The sequence below is a fragment of the Euprymna scolopes genome, chromosome 5 (assembly GCF_053919585.1).
Source record: "Euprymna scolopes isolate OS-2025 chromosome 5, ASM5391958v1, whole genome shotgun sequence".
NCBI lineage: Eukaryota > Metazoa > Mollusca > Cephalopoda > Sepiida > Sepiolidae > Euprymna > Euprymna scolopes.
Window position 1 is genome coordinate 134,636,130 of NC_136486.1, and position 21,109 is coordinate 134,657,238.

General features: G+C 37.4%; 1 protein-coding gene and 1 pseudogene across 1 annotated transcript in view; both read right to left on the minus strand.

Moving 5' to 3' along the window:
• LOC145276990 (stabilizer of axonemal microtubules 1-like) overlaps positions 1–21,109 on the minus strand; it is a 79,554-nt gene that overhangs the window by 45,475 nt on the left and 12,970 nt on the right. The gene's annotated exons all lie outside the window — the stretch shown is intronic.
• Positions 19,222–19,338, minus strand: LOC145277150 (5S ribosomal RNA; annotated as a pseudogene).

Genomic DNA, 21,109 nt, shown 5'->3' on the forward strand with positions numbered 1-21,109 from the left:
GTAGGCGGAACATGGTGTTGGTGATGGAAAGTTCGTGTGCAGCGCAAAGGCTGAGCAGCCGTAGGCCGTTGCTATTGCACTTGCCCACTCCATAGTGGCCAAGGACCCGGTCCAAAGTGGAATGGTCCGTGCCAACGCGGGCATTGAAGTCGCCGAGGACGATGAGCTTCTCTCTCTGCGGAGCAGCGGAGATGAGGCTTTCCAGATCTTCATAGAACTGGTCCTTGGTATCTTTGGGGTTAGTCATGGTTGGTGCGTAGGCGCTGATCAGTGTGGCGGTTCTTGCCTTGCTGAGCGGGAGTTGCATCTTCATCAGCCGGTCATTGATGCCGTCCGGGATGCTGACTAGCTTCCTCACGTGCTCAGTCTTGATGGCGAAGCCCACGCCAGCCTCTCTGCACTCCTCGCTGCTGCGTCCACTCCAAAAAAAGGTGTAGCCGTCACCTGACTCTGTCAGTTGACCCTTGTCTGAGAGGCGAGTCTCACCGAGGGCTGCGATGTCTACCTTATAACGGGCAAGCTCCCTTGCTACGAGAGCAGTTCTTCTCTCGGGTCGGTCAGCTCTGGTGTTGTTGAGCAAAGTACGAACATTCCATGATGCTAAGGTAAGCACCAACCCTTTCTTTCTCATGTCTCGACCGCTGTGAGGGAAACCCCGCCAGCCGCGGTATGCTGGCCAGGGGTGATGGTGAAGCAGCTATGTTTAGGGCTCCTTTTATCGCCCCGTCCTCATGCCATGGAGGCGAACAGAGTGATCCTGAAAAGAACTGCTCGGTCGGCCAGCAAGTTGCCTGCACCCCCTCGCTGCTTCGGTCGAATGGAGTACGACCAGTTTCTGGGCCGCCTGTGTGCAGGTTTGCAGCTACAGCTCCAAATGATTTCCACACCTGCTGCTTTGCCGCTCGCCCATCGCCACAGGGCTTGGTGTTGACGCAATGTTTGACACCCTGACTTGCGCTGGATTTGGATTATAGTGAGGGGGACTTGCGCTGCATCGGCCTCACTCTCTCGTCCTGGCCCGCCCAATTCCAACGGCAAGACATAGTCGAGACGGCTGGGGATGAACAAGGGTGCAGGAGCTGCCGGAGGGAGGCAAGTATGCCATCCAACCGCCTAAGGGGCTCCACTCCATCGTTTCTGTCGGGGTTGCTCCCCTAGCCTTATCCATTTCCATGGCTCCCACAAGGCAGTGAGGCCATTTGACCCATGGCTGGGATAGGGATTGGTAATGTGTCAGGGCATGTCCACACGTCCGTGGGTCGTAGCACAGTCCCTCTGGGACTCCCTACTGTTCCGAGATCCTCTACTGATTCAGCCTGGAGTCGCATGACAACCAGTTACCGTGTGTGACCACGAGGAGGCACAGCAGAGGTCTTGATGATGGAGAGGCTGTGTACTGACAGGAGAAGACTTACGCACTCGGCTTCTCGTTTCGCGCAAGGCTAGCCAGTGGTGGTTGCTGAGAGCGAGATGGTGCGTAAGCCAAGACGCTACCTTATAGCTAACACACTTGCGCATCACATCACCCTGTGTGCATTGCATATATATACATATATGTATACACACACACACACACACACACACACACACACACACACACACACACATATATATATTAAGTTATAAAAATATACATGGAAATAAAGCTACACAGAATGTTCCGCGTTTCATTCTCGTGAGAATTCGTCAGGCTTAAAGACAATTCGTTAAGCCTTACGAATTCTCACGAGAATGAAACGCAGGATATTCTATGCAGCTTAATTGCCATATATATTCCTATCTACCAATGTATTGAGTAACTCTACCAATGTATTGAGCACTGTTGAAGTAAATATTGAAAATTGACACATAAAATTATATTTTCGTATATTAATTTATGTGATTAAATTAGTCATATATATATATATATATATATATATATATATATATATATATATATTGGTATATTTAGGCAGCATTTTTTCATTCAAGCAAATATTATTAAATACAACGGAGACTTTTTTTCTTATAATTCTTTTTTTTAATTTTTCAATTTTCCGTATTGTCTTTTTTGTTTCAAAATCAAAAATATTAATAAAGGATCCATACATGTTGCTGTTACGAGCGCTTTCGATTCGTCCATGAATCATCATCAGGTGTTAAAAATACAGGATTGCGAAAATGAGGATTGAAAATGAAAACTAAAATATATATAGTCAGTGATGAGTTAAAATAAAAGTCGATTAAGAATAAAAGTCGATTAAAAATTCGAGTGTTAAAACCAGCACGTTCGTAGACACCATGTACGAAGTCCGTCCAACACAGACTACGCAAGACATTTCAGAACGTTACTACTTTTTTGAAATGCAATGTCATTTATATTAGGTTGAAGAGTTCTAATGTACGACGCTTCAAGAATCTTTAATTTTTTTACATTATTTTCCCGTTGTATAATTTTTGTGTTGTCAACGAGGACCTTTCTAACATTGGAGGGGGGACAGCTATGTTCTTTTTTTAAATGTTTGTAAATCGCGCTTGTGTCGTTAAGGTGCATAGTTATTCGCCGGGACAACGTTGTTGTTGTATGCCCAATGTATGTATTATTTTTGGAGTTACATTCTCCAATAGAGCATTTAAATTTATACACTACATTGGTTTGTTCCAACGCTTTTATCGCCGGTGAAGAGTTGTTTTTAACCACAAGGTTTTGTGTTCGAAATTTCCTATAATAGATAATAAATTTAATTTTAAAATTACTATCAACAGGCGTCAAGTATCTTCGTATAATATTTTTTATTGCATTTTCTTCGACTCTGAAATTAGGCGTCATTTGATTTTGGTAAAATATATTAATGGGGTTTGCATTGCGGTGTTGGCTAACGTTATTATTCTGGTTATCGGAAGATTGTAGCATTTTTTTTATTTGTTCATCAACAATGTACTTGGGGAAATGATTATTGATGAGTACTTGTTTAATGTTTTTTATTTCAATTAGCAGTGCTTTTTTTGTGGAGGATATCATTTTAGCGCGATTTAGTAAATTGTTTATTATGGCTATTTTGTACCTTTGTGGACACTCACTTTTAAAGTTCAGGAGGCTAGAGTTTATGCTAGTTGGTTTTTTATATACAGATGTATTACAAGTGTTATTAGACGTATCAATAAGGACATCAAGAAATGGAATTTTATTGTTATTATTTAACTCTACTGTGAATTTTAAAATTGAATTTTCTTGAAAGAGGTGCTGTAATTGGTGTATCTGTTCATTATTTTCAGCTAAAATGAGAATGTCATCCACGTAGCGTACATAAATTGGGGGTTTTATGTTGTTTTTAAATATTTTGTTCTCTAAGTCAGCCATGTAGAATTCACTTAGGGTTGGTCCGAGGACTGATCCCATTGCTACACCGTCTATTTGAGTATAAATGTTACCATTGTGGTCATAGAAGGGTACTTCTGTAGTGCAAATTAGTAACAATTTTTTTAAAACTCTTTTGTTAATTTTAAGTGGGGGGAGTGATGGATTATTATAAATGTTCTTGATAATTATATCTATTGTTTCTACTACAGGTACATTTGTAAATAAACTTTCTACGTCAAGGGAAGAAATTATTTTGTTTTCTGGTTGCATTGATTTTAAGATTCTTGAAGCGTCGTACATTAGAACTCTTCAACCTAATATAAATGACATTGCATTTCAAAAAAGTAGTAACGTTCTGAAATGTCTTGCGTAGTCTGTGTTGGACGGACTTCGTACATGGTGTCTACGAACGTGCTGGTTTTAACACTCGAATTTTTAATCGACTTTTATTCTTAATCGACTTTTATTTTAACTCATCACTGACTATATATATTTTAGTTTTCATTTTCAATCCTCATTTTCGCAATCCTGTATTTTTAACACCTGATGATGATTCATGGACGAATCGAAAGCGCTCGTAACAGCAACATGTATGGATCCTTTATTAATATTTTTGATTTTGAAACAAAAAAGACAATACGGAAAATTGAAAAATTAAAAAAAAGAATTATAAGAAAAAAAGTCTCCGTTGTATTTAATAATATTTGCTTGAATATATATATATATATATATATATATAGTGTCTGTACGTATTTAATAATTCTTATAGTAAATAATTATGTCATCCCCTTTAAGAAACGCATTCCTTATTGTTGTGCAATTTCAGTTTAATTAAACTCGGTCAATTTTGCTCTTATGTGCAAATCATCATATAATGATTAGATCACTCTGACAGACGTTAAAAAGCATTAAACAAATAAATGTTTAAAATTCAACAGCATTTCTCGCGGTTAACGGTAGCCGAATAGATTTGGTCCTTGCTAATAAAGCCATCAACGAATGTTTCATACTGCCATATTTTTTATTGTCATCGAAATTCGTGATATCGTCCATTTTTTAATTAAATCGACCGATTGCCTGCTCTAGTCGGGGGACCCATCGCGGCGCACCGAAAGAAAGCTTCACATCCCCATCATAGTTACTTAGTCCACAGTACATAATAATTTACATTGCCATGTCAGAGAACCTACTGTTGATTTTATAAAATTATTTTTTATATATAATGACTTTAATTAAAGTTTAAAATGCAAAAGTCAAGTATCATGCTTCAATTGTGCTTTCTTTAAGCATTGGTTTCGATTTCAGCTCGAGTATTTTTTTTTTTTTACTTAAAGAATTGAACTGATTAGAAAAACATTACTCGTATGTTCATGTCGTATTTTTGGGTTTCTTTTCGATTTTTATTTCAATTTTTAAAAGGAATTTAACGTTCCATTTAATACCCCCGGTATTTCTGTTTATAATAAATAATGATTCTGCATTTATAAATATATTTATACGTATTTTACCACCGGGCAACGCCGGGCGACTTGCTAGTTCTAACTACAACAGTGCGTGTGTAGATAGTATTATAATAGCCTACTATTAATTTTATATGCCCGGCCTTTTTGCTTGTGCGGTCATCACGGCCTGAATTTAAGTTTAAAATCAAAAAGTCAAGTATCACGTGTCAATTGTGCTTTAAACAAAAATATTCATTTCAAACGCACCCCTGTCATATCAAAGAACCCAATGTTGGTTTTATATGTTGGGTATTACTTTTTGTCTGATAATACAACTTCTCCAATGCACTTGTGATGTTAGGCTGTATGAAGTGTTACTTTGATAAAAATCGCCTGTTCATTCTTTCATCGGATTACTTTCGATTATCGATTGTAGATACTTATCGAAGACATTCTAATACAAAACCTATCAAAGAACACTATCAGATATATAAAGTACATTTGTGTGAGATTTCATAATAATTAGCCTAGCTGTTTCGGAGACCATAGAAAATGAACTCACACACACACACACACACAAAGTTCCTTATATATATTATTTTTAAAATATAATTATCCACTGACACGTGTTTCGTCGTCTACGACTCATCAGAGTGGCTGAATCTAGCGAGGATATATATATATATATATATATATATATATATTGCCTGAGTGTTTGGAGGTGTATGCTGAGCAACCCCCCCCCAAAAAAAAACAAATAAAAAAACCAAAAAACAAAACAAACAAAATTGTCGGAGGAGTTTGGTAGAGGTTTCAAAGGTCAAATCGTTGAACTTTGACCCCTTAACAGACAAATTTCTGGCCGAAACGCGATCACATCGATTTTCCCAAATCTCAGTACCCTGTATATCAAATTTCGCGTCTGTAGGCTAAAAATTGAAAGAGTTATTGCGCAGGGAAATGTACACAGACACACAGGCAGACAGACAGACAGACAGACACACACGCACACACACACAGACACGTTCACTTTTATAGATATACTAGCATGGGTGTTCAGGGTTGCCCGGGTGTTTGGAGGTGTATGCTGAGCAAAAAAAACAAAAAACAAAAACAAACAAAAAAACGGTCAATTTTTTAACTTTGACCCCTATTATGACCCCTGGTCATTTATTGTTTTGGGCTCAAATCAAGTTATTAAGTTAGATCCATGTCCAAGGAACCTATATCCATAATTTCAAGTGTTTAGATCCAAAATTGTTGGAGGAGTTTGGTAAAGTTCTCAAAGGTCAAATCGTAGAACTTTGATCCTTTAACAGCCAAGTTTCTCGCCGAAACGCAATCACATTGATTTTCCCAAATCTCAGTACCCTGTATATCAAATTTCGAGTCTGTAGACTAAAAAATGACAGAGTTATTGCGTAGGGAAATGTACAGGCAGGCAAACAGACAGACAGGTACACAGACAGACAGACACACAGACAAACACACAGGGACGTTCACTTATATGTGTGTGTGTGTGTGTGTATAATGAATATAGTATATATAAAGAGAGAGATAGTAAACCAATACTATAAGACTATATATAATATATATATAAAGAGATAGAGAGAGAGAGAGAGAGAGAGAGAGAGAAAGAGAGAGAGAGAGAGAGAAAGAGAGAGAGATAGTAAACTAATATTATAATTGAATGTAATGTTTCAATAATCAATGCCATAAAGCGAAACATATGAAAGAAGAGAGCCATTTGTCTCAATGAACAAATATTATTTAAGGTAAGAGAGAAACTATGATAACACGAGAGAAAAGCTTGTGTCAAATTGTTGTTACATGAGAACAAGAAGCCTAGAGTTAGGGATAAGGTTAAACAAACTCGTGTCACATGTTGCTTCTATGAAAAGTTAGTGAATACTGTCGCAAAAGTCAGTGCTTTGCATTTGATTATATCGTGCAAGGTGTAGTATCAGTTCCTACTCTAGTTGTTCATACTACTTAGTTAACCAATATGTCCGGTCGTTAAGTAGTACCACTTGCTCTAATTGTTGACTGAATCAGTTGCTCCGGTAAAATAGTTATGTCCAATCGTTGATGTTCCAGTGACGCTGTCCGCCTGTCGACTACCTCTAACTGTCCAGGCGTTACCTCAACCAACCCACTCGCCATTTATTTCGGTAACTGCATCCTGGTCATCATACTTGACCATCCCTGAACTTATCCCATCAACCGATGCTCTCCTCCTTTTCCTGATAGGACACTTTCGATCCATGTATTCTTCATTGGACAAAATCTGTTCTTTTTCAATACAATCTACAAAACTATTGCACACGTGAGTTATCTGCTTTCTCGGGACAAACATTACTCTTTCTTTGTAGAAGGGAACTGGTAAGTATAGAAGTATGAAAGACAAAAAAGGTTTGAAAAATACGTAACTCAGAACACAGAAAGACTGGCCACCACAAAAAGTCACACCGTCAAAATATGCAACACAGGAAGCAGCTAAACTAAAATACAAGAAAGATGTGGCAAGAGAAGAAGTTACATAAACGATTCATGAGAATGACAAGCGAAGAGAATCACGAAAGCATCTGGACATGATTAAGCAAAGGTCATTTGAACAGAGGAACGAAATCTCTACTGCTGCACAAAACAATGCGATTAGAACTGGCTACATCAATGTTAAAATAGATAAAACATAGGGGAACAGTAAATATAGACTTTGTGTGTAAAGAGACGATACGATAAATCATATAAGTGAATGCAGCAAACTACCTAAAAAGAATTCAAGAAGAGACACAACTGCGAGGGAAAAGCAGTACCCTGGGAACTCTGCAAACGACTGTACTTTAAACATGCAGACAAATACACAAACGGGAGATAGTACAGGAAAACGAAAACTACAAAATCACCAACATGTTGGTTGGGTTCTAAGTTTTTAGTATTTTAGACCTACATTTATACGCTTCTTTCTCGTGGTATCTTTTATTAACACTTTCGTAAATGTTATAATAAAGAACAGCTCGCATTCACGTGGGTTTCTAACAATTTTTGCGTTATTCCAATTTTTTTAACAATATATTTGTATACACACAATTGCCACGTCACACTAGCGATTTTCTCTAAGTGACGAAACTGCCAAAAACACGTAGATCTCACTCGCGTTCCAATGGAAAATTTCACTCTACATAATTTTAAACGGACGTGGTAATTTTCCACTCCAACCCTATTTTTACACACTTGCTAAGTGAATATTTAAAAAGTTCCCTCTCTATAGCAATCACGTGGTCTTGTTGGATCAACTGAAGCTTTGTGTTTTTTATCTTCAGCGCCTTTCCGCTTCAGAGAAAAAGTGATATTTTAATGCGTAAATGAAATTAAAAGATGCGGTAATATTGTAGCTGCTTCGGTAGTTAAGTGGTGTGCATAACCCAATATACACCTATTCTAATTTGCGAACCAGTTTTTTTTATAATAGATGGATATAATCACTCGGGCGCCGATGTTTACTTCTTTTTTATAAAATGTTTATTATACAGACAACGTGAACGATTTTAGAACAAGTTGAGAGATATGTGGACTTTAAAAATGTGTGCTGTCCTTCAGAAGAGAGAGAGAGAGAGAGAGAGAGAGAGAGAGAGAGAGAGAGAGAGAGAGAGAGTTTATTTCGTTACACCTAGTAACAAAAAAGAAAAAAAGTAAAATTATCATACACATGTGCGCTCTCTATAAATAGATACAAAATCCGGGAAATGAAGTGAAGCCCCCACCTGCCCTCTCACCTAGAACATGGTTACGCTCGCTGGCAGACGCGTCAAATGTAGATGGCCAAAGAAATTAAGCTAAGTGAAATTAATCAATCCTAATCTTACCAAAATGGCAACTGCTTTTTTAAACTTTATTTATTTAATGTATTTTAACAATATGCGCATATATTGTCTTTAACTCTTTGCTTCCATGCGAGCCATTTTCTATTTTTATTTATTTATTTTTTTTTAGCTTTTTACCAACTGTTTATACCTTCTCTTTAAATTTATTTATTTAATGTATTTCAATTACATATGCGTATAAATGGTCTTTAACTCTTTACTTCTATGCGAGCCGTTTGTAATTAGAACTCGATTCGAAAAACGAATAGCCTAGGCAAGAATACCGAACAGGAGCGAGGATTTATCTTTTTTTTCTACTATAGAAGACAGAAGAACTTTATTAATTAGTATACTTAATACCTGCAATCACCGCACGCTTGCTTGTATTAAAGTGTCCTCCATGATATCCATACCAAACCACTGAACTTGGCTTATAATTTAACTATCACTATATTTGTAACTGCAATATACATAATCTTAGCTGTGATACTAGGGCTAATTTTCTGAGTAGATGCAACACTCTGTGCCTGATCTTAATGACTACAATTCCGAATCCCAATGAACTAGTTGTTCCTATAACTGGGGGGGGGGACCTAATAGCTAGATACGAAATCTTAATATACATTTTACCTCCAAGACGATTGCGTTTGTCTTACCTGCATGCAAAAAAAAAAAAAAAAAAATTTCCCCCTTTCTTCAAACTAAACCTTACCTGTAACTCAAAAATCCTAATGGAAATCTATCTGTAAATAAATAACCCCTTTTCTCTTGAACGCTAACAATTTACTCCTTCCAACCTATCCGCCACTAAACTCCCACATTGCACCGCATTTGTAGTGGAATCGCTAACTTCCAGTCCCTAACCTTCACATGAGAACTGTTTTAATAGCCATCACTAAACATCTATACATTTCTACCTCTAAAGCATGCATTACACCTCATTCCTATCCAGTAAGAGATTTAACAGCCTAAGCACTTAGAGGCAGGTATTTAACAGTCAAAGTACTCAGAAGCAAAGCGATCTGCATTACATAACTGTCTCCTCAAGAGTTTTGCAACGATTAATACGAAATTGAACCGACACTCCTTGTTATACAAAATGTCCCATGACTCTTATTAAATACCTACAACTTCAACTCTATTCGCACCTACTGAAAACCTGCCCATATATCTATTCACTTAATTATGCATGACTCAAAACTTGCTGTTTTATCCATACTATATTGCACTTACATCTTAATCCTCCTATCATCTAAAATAGTTTGGGCACAACTCGTAGCTCAATTCTTAATACCTACTCATACTGTAGCATTATCCTAGACCTAAGCTAACATAAATAAAATAAATAAAAAGGGTAAGACTCAAACCACATTATCTCCTCCCTAACAAGCCTTCTTACAATCATAGATGCTTACACTACATGAACTCCACTTACCCCCTTTTATCCATTAACAATTAGCAATGTCCCTAAATCACTTTGAGAAGTGTAACTAATCAGCAGATATAACCCCCACAAACTAACCCAGTAACACTAACTAACCACGCGGGGTCGCAGAAATACCTGGATTAGAACCTAGGCGCGGAGAAAACCCTCTCAGTGCTGATGGACCCAGTAGGTCTTCCCAGATCATCCGTCTAGAAGGAAAACTCTGAAACTAAACCAAAGGGGAGGGAAGCCTCTTCAGTTTTGGATAACAACCTTCCTAGAGATAGTGACTCAAACAAATTCACCGGTTTGCAAACCTAAACTGCTTAAGGAGTAGATAGGTTCTGTCTATCGCCCGGCTTCCATACTCCTTCTTTGCCTATTAGTCAAGCGCAGAGACACTATCTCAGTGATTCGACAGAAACACCCAGCGGTAGATCTTATTTCCTGGCTAGGGCAACGAATGCAGTTTTTCCCCATTCTCAGCACACCCCACCCCTAAAACTGGACATTTGGGAGTGCTTGAGTATGATATATGCCTGAGCAATTAGATTGGGTAGACCTTCTTCTAATGGGTTGAGGGTACCGGATTGACAGTTCCTGGCTGCTGTTCCCGACTGGTAGTATAGGAGCTCTAACTCTTTGGTAGCGCTTAGAGCGGCTACTCCATCAACAGTTGAATAATATCGGGTTGTTTGTAGTGCCATAATGCGCATGGAAAGGGACCCTGCACTCATCCCCGGTGGGCTTTCCTGAGGCCACAATCCTAATTGGAGAAAGGTCAGCTGATGGTCTACTTGTGATGCATGTCTGATGCTCTGCATAACCTCTTGTTTATCTCCCCCTTGCCTAAACCGAAACTCTTTAAAAAAAAATATGACGACAGTACAATCTAAAAATAAGCTTAAACCAGGCTTAGGAACAAACAAATTCAACTTGCCTCTTCCCTTGAGGCTTGCATTCACAAATATCCGTGGGCTTAGAACTAATTTAGCTGATGTTGAAGCATTTCTCTTAACAAATATCTTAGCACTAAGTGAGACTAACCTACACTCCTCCATCCCCTCTAACCACTTTAACATGCCTGGATATCTCCCACTCTGCCGTAAGGACTCTGACAGACACATGCACGGACTTGGAGCTAACATTCGTAATACCCTCCCCCTGACTAGAGAAACAAACCTAGAAACAGATGATCAAGCCTTTATGTGCTTTAGACTAAACATGCAACACAATATTAGCTACTATTATTTTCTCTACCACTCTCCCTCGACTCAGGACTGCACCATAATAAACAAAGTCTCTGACAGCATAGACACGGCACTGTCCCTTGATACTAGCACACAAATACATGTATTTGGTGACTTTAATGTCCACCACAAAAACTGGCTTGGATTCTCTACTTACACAGATGCAGCGGGCAGCACAACTCGTAGCTTCACTATATCTCACTCCCTATCACAAATTGTTACGTTTCCAACCCGTTTCCCTGACCAGGAAGAACAACACGCATCACTTCTAGATCTATTTTGACCACAGTTCCCGATGACTGCATAACGAAGGCCCACAGCCCACTCGGGAACGCTGATCATGCCATAGAGCCAAAACTGAAGGGCCAGTGCTCAAAACAACGAGATATTATAAAAAGGCTGACTGGGAAGCCATCAGGGAACTAATCAGAGATGTCCCATGGAGAACTATTTTTTCTCTCCCTGCTGAACAGTGTGCAAACGAGACCACTGACTGGTTCAAAACTGCAATCGAAGCGCATGTTCCCATGCGGAAATTTTATAGTAAGCCCCACTCTCCCCAATTGTTGGTTTACGTCGACTTGTGCAACTGCCATTGCTCAAAAGCAGCATGCATACCGTAGGTTTAACCGACATAAGTCCAGTTCAGACAAACTGAAGTATATAGAAGCTAGAAATAACGTTAAGAAAGAAATAGCGACAGCTAAGAAAGAATTTACAGAAACCACTAAAAAGCGCATCGAAGCACAAAAACTAGGAACTCGAGACTTCTGGAAAATCTACAGCCGTGTAGTAAATAATGGGCAATCAACAATTCCCCCACTAACCAACAATCACGAGGTTGTCTCCTCAGCAACCGACAAGGCTAACATGCTTGCCAGTCGGTTTGCCTCAAACTCCACACTGGACCCTTCCAACCACCCCCTACTGACTTTCCTATGCGGACAGACGCCACGCTAGACGATCTGAAAACCACCCCTGCTCAGGTGCATGCTATCATAAAAAACCTTGACACTTCAAAAGCATGTGGACCCGATCTTATCCCAGCTGTGCTATTAAAAAAGTGCTCAGCCGAAGTAGCTCCAGTTCTCTCCAAACTCTACAACAAATGCCTTAATGAAGCTTGCTTTCCGGGCTGTTGGAAAACTGCTTCTGTTGTACCAGTATTCAAGCATTCTGGCAAAAGGACTGACCCATCAAATTATCGCCCCATTAGCCTCCTCCCACTTTTTGCCAAAATATTTGAGACCGTTATTAACCATGCTCTAGTCCATCACCTTACAGATGCTAAACTTCTGACTGAAAACAATATGGATTTAGACAAGCCCGTTCCACAGCAGACATCCTAACTGTGATCTCTGAACGTATATACCATTCACTGGACAAAGCGGGGGAGGGCAGAGCGGTAGCTCTAGATATATCTAAGGCTTTTGACAGAGCATGGCATGAGGGTCTCCTCAGGAAAATTAGATCATACGGTATCACTGGTAGAATACTTAACATAATTAAATCCTTCTTAGATAAGAGAAAAATCCAAGTTGTCCTCGACGGTCGTACATCTAAACAATATGATATAAATGCGGGAGTGCCTCAGGGTTCTATCCTTTGACCTCTATTTTTCCTAATATTCATAAATGACCTCCCCGACAAAATTGCCTCTGAGATGGGTATATATGCTGATGACACTACACTCTATGGCAGACACGACAGGAAGATGAATGAACACATTTCTAAAGAAATGGCAGAAACACTAGAGGAAGACCTCCAATCTGTGGTGGAATGGGGACAAAGGTGGTTGGTCGCGTTAAATGCTGCCAAGACTAAACTGGTTTCATTCAATAATTACAAGAAACCCTCTCTACCACCTATAGCAACGGCCAATGACTCTTTATCTGAGAGTACATCTTTCAAACTCCTTGGCCTAACGTTCACAGGAAACATGAGTTGGAACAATTACACTGAAGGCATTGCCAGGGCCGCTGCAAGAAACGTGGGCTCTCTCTACCGTGCTAGACAACTACTAACACCCGAAAGTATCCTGTACCTCTATAAGGCCACCATTCGCCCATGTATGGAGTATTGCTGTCACATCTGGGCTGGTGCATCTGATACTAGTGTCTCGCTCCTAGACAAGGTTCAAAAAAGAGTCGCAAACCTGATAGGCCCTGAACTGGCATCTAAGCTTCAGCCTCTGTCCCATCGACGAAATGTTGCATCCCTCTGCCTTTTCTACAAGTATTTTAGTGGTGAATGCTCTGACGAACTGCAATCACTTGTGCCCCCACGACGTGAGCACCTTCGACAAACCCGACAGGCTGCTAAATCCCACCCCCACACTGTAGAGATCCCTAGATGTAAAAGATCTTTTTACTCCAATAGTTTCTTCCCCAGAACCGCTAGACTCTGGAATTCCATTCCAGGTCCCTGCTTCCCCAACAGTACTGACATGCAGAAGAACAAGTGTAACGTGAACCGACATCTTGCAGCCCAAATCCCTACATAGTACCCCAGTAGTTGTTGCCCCTGACAGTAGCCCCCTAGACCAAAGTGTCAATTTGCCTTGTTTGGGTTGAAAATGTAAAAAAAAAAAAAAAAAAAAAACATTTTGCGCGATCGCTCCACCTCCATTAAGGCTTTTCGTGGGAGCGACTACGTTTAGTGCCCACATATTTGAGATATCATCTAAAAATCCTGAAAGAGAAAGATCTTCCTTCTCCCATAAGTTACATGGTTTCGTCAACTTCCGGCTAAATAAATTCTGATCTCCCATCTTTTATTCAACTAACGGCTTTCGTTATGTTACAATATCAAGTCTTTGGAATTTCATTTTGTAGAATAATGAAACCTTTATACATAAGTTGCATTTTTAAGCACGAAGTTCACATCTCTGTGACATCAATGCAAATGCAGGATTCTTTGCCACAAAAAAAACTGTAATAGCGTAGATAGTAAGTGTACGTCTGCTAGTACTTATTTGATGATTTAAATTCGTAGGGAAAACGTTAACGCATAAATAGAAAATAAAAGTCAGGTATGGACCATTTTCCTAGTGAGAACACGAGTTAGAGGAAATGACATCACACGAGATAGAATAGAAGCGAAGAGCGGGGAATCTTTGTTGGAAGTTTGAAGCGGCCATATATGATAAGAAATGACTGAAGAATCGATTATAAACGAAGAAGCAAGGCTCTAGAACTCCGTAGCCTAGATATCCTCTCACCTGCAATTAGCAGAGACGAAGGCAATGCTAACAGCCTAATAATTCAGGATCTTGTTTTTTTTTTTTTCGTGCTGTTGCGTCGGCTTTTATTCCAGAATGAGAATACACTCCCACGCATAAGTAATAATTAGAGAACGACCAGAGATGATCTATGACGAAGTGTTCTCAGTTTCGGAGGACCTCTCTGGCCAAGGGTCGAATACACAAATTATGATTTAAATGTGCTGTTCATGATTTGTTGATTTCCTTACGATAACAAACATAAGTTATTTAATCGTGACATCGTGACACACAATACATTAGACTCCTCCCCTTGGAGGAAACGCAATGTAACATTAATATTATTGGTTTGAGCTGATGAACATATGCTATCACGCGTTCTATGTTAAAACAGTAAAAACAAATGATTAATTCCGTTGAAATGGTTGTCATTTAAAAAGGCTTTGACGTAGAATAGCCAATCACTTGTTTTAAGCTATTGTGTTTTAGTCGACATGATCCGACAAGATGTCGAACGAACGTCGAACTCTAGTCAATTGTCAAGATCAACATCAGCTATGACGGACATTAATTTAACCAATCCTTTATTTGCGCAAGAAAAAAGGATGAAATCAAGAAGTGGCCATTCTTAAGAGACGTCATTTCAGATAGCGCGTTTAGCGATGAATATGCTATTTCGAGCTTAACTGTGACAGACGCATGATAATGCTATTTAAATATAAACGTGATAGACCTACAAAAATAATTTTTCACACCAAAGCGTATTATACAGAAAATACTATGTAAAATGTAATCGTAACAGACGATTGAGCTAGAATCAAAGTCTAGTATCTGTTTGTTCTCGGTTGGAGGAAGAAGACTGTAGTAATTTTTTTATTTTTGTCACATTGGAAGACCCTCTTTTTGGGGAGTTGGATATCCGCATATGAAAACGACGTTGTATCTGACTAAGCTTCTATCTATGGCCCCACCTGTACAACATTCACATCAGACACTCGTCTATTTACAACAGCTGCCAACCATTTCCCTTACTCTCTATCTGTGGCTAAAACTAAATGAAAATTCCATGAACGAAGTTTCTTTTCAAGAACCATCCGCCTGTGGAAAAGCAATACTTCGGGACTGCTTCCCAGCTTACTATAACATGATCGTTTTCAAGTCTTATATAAAAAGGTTCTTGTTGAGTCGTCCTTTTAAATAGTTAAACCTGACCCAATTACCGACTATCGCGGTGTTGTCTCACCGATCACGTGATACTCATTATTCTCGAGTGGTTTTTGAGCATTGATAAACTGTGACTCCCCTTATAAAACAAAACAAAACAAAACAAAAACAACGAAAACAAAGAAATTGCCATCAAAGAAAGCGTGATAGACCAACGGAAATAAAAAAAAACCCGATCGACAGATAGTACTTTTTTTTTTATAAAAGTGCTTAGATATACAATAACAATAAGATTTTCTTAATAAATTTATGGTTTTAGCGATATGAAAATACTATTTCAAACTTAAGCGTGACTAACCAACTATCCGATCATTGATGACAACGAGGGCGTATCTAAGAATTTAGACTGATACCAGAATCTCAAATCAATAAAGCTAATATGAAGTATAATAGATTGAATTCGGAAAAAGAGAAACCACTGTCTTCTGCACATGCGTCGGGAGTAATCGTTTATTGTTGGCAAATGTTTTGAACACAGATAGAATCTTAGCCATCTTTGTTATAAAACGTGTCTTTTATCTCTTTACCTTCTGTTACTTTGACGTAATGGAAAAACTAATCCGCTTTCGTGGCATATCAAAGTTATTGCCGGAGTGTTTTACACGCAGTTAAATCCTACCTAAGGTAGCAGATGAACTAAATCCAACATTGGGCAAGGAGTTAACATCCGAACATTTATTTAAAGATGTGTTGCAAAGACACCCGAACAACCTCATCCTAAACTGTTTTATTCATAAAGTTTATCCTGTAAGCAATCATAATAACAAAGGTAATCGGAAAGTTGATTTAAGTTCATTACAGTACCTGGTACAACACACACTCTAGGGAAGTTAAGAAGGTTTCCACTGAAGTTTTAAAGGAAGTATTAAATTCACAAATAGTGCCCAGTCGCATGTGTATCACACTAAGAAAACGTTAGTTTTAGCATATTTTTTTAATGTTTCCATTAGCCAATGGAAAGACTATTCTCGGACATACGCTCGGGTGACTTTTACTCCCACTTCCTTTGCTCTGTTTTGAAGAGAGTAACATTAACCCGTGGTCGGGAATAACAATGAATCTGATTGAGTAACTAGCTGAACTTTATACTACGTCTATATATAAAAACACCCGGTAACAGGAATTTCACTCAATTTAGCCTGAAACGTTGTATTATCCGACTGTTTGCAGTGACCTGTGGAAAACTTCTAAATATGTATTACTAATTAAGATTTTGTCTATGTTTATCTGAAGCGGAAATGATATTATTAGCGATATATTAATATCGTAGTACCTTTAACGTACGTACGTACGTACGCACGTACGTGTGTCACGGTTTCCAGATTATAAATTATTCGATCGGGAGATCCTATTTATTAAAAAGGAAGATAGAAGGTGATAATATACCACGAACATTAAATTAGTATCTAGAGACGTTAATTTAATGTTCGTAGTATACTATCACTTTCTATCCTCCTTCCTTTTTTATAAATGGGATCTTCCGATTACCAAAGACGTAATGTAAAAAAAAAAAACAAAAAAACACAAAACAAAAACAAAATAAAAAAAAAACTTGTGTCGTTTTTGTGGCGTTCGTAAAATTAAAATATACTTTTTGGTCTTCTGGCTAGGATCCAAGTGTAGTATCTGTTCTGTCTAAATATGGTATAATAATATCGTGGGGTTTCCGTTCGTGCCGCGCGTCCAAACAATGGAAATATATCATAGATTCCTATAAGGATATTGGAAATAAACCGTAATAACCAGATGTATTCTGACACTACATTAACCAGACTACTTAGATAAATGCCTTTATACTTTTAACAAAAGGGTTACAATAATATCGCGGGGTCTTCATTCACGATGAACGACCACAGTATGCCCAGCAGCAATATATTACATATGAAAGATGTCGCCATGGAATTTCCACAGGTCCTGCTATGTCTATTACTAATGTAAATTCAATATATATTTGCCTGAAACCAAAGCTATACTTTTACTGATATATCTAGAACCGAAATTATACTATTACTATATTTTAATGCTCAATGTAGTTGACAATATTATTTCAGATTAATGTACTATTTTATAGCGTTAAATTCAGGACTGGTAGTGCAGTATCTGTTCTATTGCCATGAGATCATCCTTCCAGGCATTACCTTCTCTCTTTGGACTTGGCGTATTGTAATATCTGCTCTATGATCATGATATCATCCCAAGGATTACATTCTTCTCCTTTTTTGGAGTAAGCGTAGTGTAATATCAATTTTGTTGTCATGAGAAAATATTCCCAGGTATTATCTCCTCATTTTTTTTGCAGAGGTATTGTAATAGTTATTCTGTTGTCATGAATCCATCCCCACAGGAATTACTTTCTTCATTTATTTGGAGAGAATAATGTAGTATATGTTTAGTGGTTATGATAACATTTTCCCAGGCATAAGTTCTTCCTTTTGTGTGAGTGTAATTGTAGCTGTTCTGTTGTGATTAAACCATCCTCTTAGGTATTACCCATCTCCTTTCGGGGTAGAGTGATATATGTTCTCTCGTCATGATACCATCCTCCCAAGCATTATCTCCGTTTTCGGTGGCATGTGGTATATGCTCGTTCGTCCGGGGGAGGGGTCCAATTATTGCTAGTTTAAGTAATACAGATGACGAAGCTACCTAATAGAAATACTGTTGAATTATAATGACGTCATTATAAATCTTGAACGCAGCAAGAAGGATTTGATATTTCCACAACCAGATGAAACACCTGGTCCTCAATGTACACACGCATAATGTCCCAAACGTTGATGGTTAAGATAATATGCCTGAAGCAATTGAGATAAAGATGCACGTCAGAGACGTCAAATGGCGATAAAGCACGAAACGTTTATTCTAGCGATGCAAAGTCGATCAAAAATATTTGCGACGTCACTGTTGATTGTGTCCAGAGTCCTAACAATATAAAGATTGAATCTATAGTTTGAATTCTCATAAAAATTCAACCCATGATAATCTTTCCTAACTGACGAAGTATCACGTTCATTTTAATGCCTTGTATGTCACTATCCCTCGATAGATTAAACATAAAATAGCAATCTTAAAATCCATAAGTATTATATAGTGAGATAGTGAAGGTTGAAAGATAAAAAAAAAAGACTTTTGGTTGATCGAACAAGATCGCGTGAATTCAAATATTACTAAACCAGTAATGGCAACGATATATCCGTATATATCGTTGCCATTACTGGTTTAGTAATACCTGAATATATAATACATACGTATATAATATATGCGTATATATAATATATCTGGCTGGCTCCTTCAGTCTTGGACAGACTATGGAGACCCACGAAGGGTTGCCTGCACGTGAAATTTTTATGGCAGATGCGCAAGGTCCAACCACACTTCTCCTGAGACGACATTGTTAAATACCAGTAGCAAGTGAAGTACAGGACGACTGGAAACAATGCCGAGATAAGCGGAGAGAACATACAGCGCCTAGAATTCCCAAATGGTCACCCATCTGATACTAACCAGACTCAACGTTGCTTAACTTCGGTGATCTGACGAGAACCGGTGTGTCAACGCGATTATGCCGTATATAAAATATACGTATATATACGTATATAATATATACGTATATTATATCTTATCTTAGTCTTTCCTAATCGTTTAATTCTGCACTGTGGCTCTCATTAATATGATTTTTATATGAATATTATCATTTACTTTAATATGATTTTATATGAATATTATCATTTACTTTAATATGATTTTTATATGAATATTATCATTTACTTTAATATGATTTTATATGAATATTATCATTTACTTTAATATGATTTTTATATGAATATTATCATTTACTTTAATATGATTTTTATATAAATATTATCATTTACTTTAATATGATTTTTATATGAATATTATCATTTACTTTAATATGATTTTATATGAATATTATCATTTACTTTAATATGATTTTTATATAAATATTATCATTTACTTTAATATGATTTTTATATGAATATTATCATTTACTTTAATATGATTTTATATGAATATTATCATTTACTTTAATATGATTTTTATATAAATATTATCATTTACTTTAATATGATTTTTATATGAATATTATCATTTACTTTAATATGATTTTATATGAATATTATCATTTACTTTAATATGATTTTTATATAAATATTATCATTTACTTTAATATGATTTTTATATGAATATTATCATTTACTTTAATATGATTTTATATAAATATTATCATTTACTTTAATATGATTTTTATATAAATATTATCATTTACTTTAATATGATTTTTATATGAATATTATCATTTACTTTAATATGATTTTTCTTTTCGAGATTTATATTCTATGCCTAAGTTTCCATTGTCACTGCTAATATGAGACTGGCGTAGTGTTTAGAAAAGATTGATAACAATTTTGGATTATTTATAAATTTATTTTTTTAGTGATCAACTTATGAAAACTGATTTTATAAAAACAGGTTCGAATCCTAATCGTGGTGCAAACAACCCAATACCCGTTAAATTCCGGTTTGGTTTAAAGACTGAAACATCGTTATTATTTTGGTGTAGCACTTGGTGCTATGGTGAATCAGCAATAATTTAGTCGACTCTCAAGTATTAATGTTTCAGTAAGTAAGTTTTACAACACTAGTTCAATGATTATTAAGAAAACAGAACATGGGAATAGAGTAGAAAAATGTATTAATAAGGACATACAAAAGTGTGAGTAGTTTGTCTAACCAACGAACACGCTCCGTTATTTCTCCGGATCTAGACCATTCATTAATGCCTAATCTTTTTTTTAATTACATTTTCACCCCAAACAAGGCATATTACCACTTTGATGTAGGGGCTACTATCAGGGACATAAGCTACAGGGGTACTATGTGGGGAGTTGGGCAACAAGATGTCGGTTCACGTTACACTTAAACTTCTGCATGTCAGTACAGTTGGGGAAGCAGGAACCAGGAAGGGAATTCCAAAGTCTAGCGGTTCTGGGGAAGAAACTACTGGAGTAGGAGGCTCTCTTACATTTTCCCGTATTTTATTGTATATGTATCAGTTCATTCTTAGGTAATTCATCCACAACACTAACTAACTAACTAACACAGCCCAGTTTTATATATATATAAAAAAAAATAAAAGCATTTCTTTAGCCGTTGCAGTTTTACCGATTCACATATCATGAATCATTTCGTCATCAGACTTTTGCAAGTTAAGGGCAAATAAGATGGACGAGAAAGGAGCTAACTCTCATAATACTATAGATTACTTGGTCAATCACACTTAATTCGGCTTCTCATATTTGTCTTGCGGACAGTAGCAGCACGA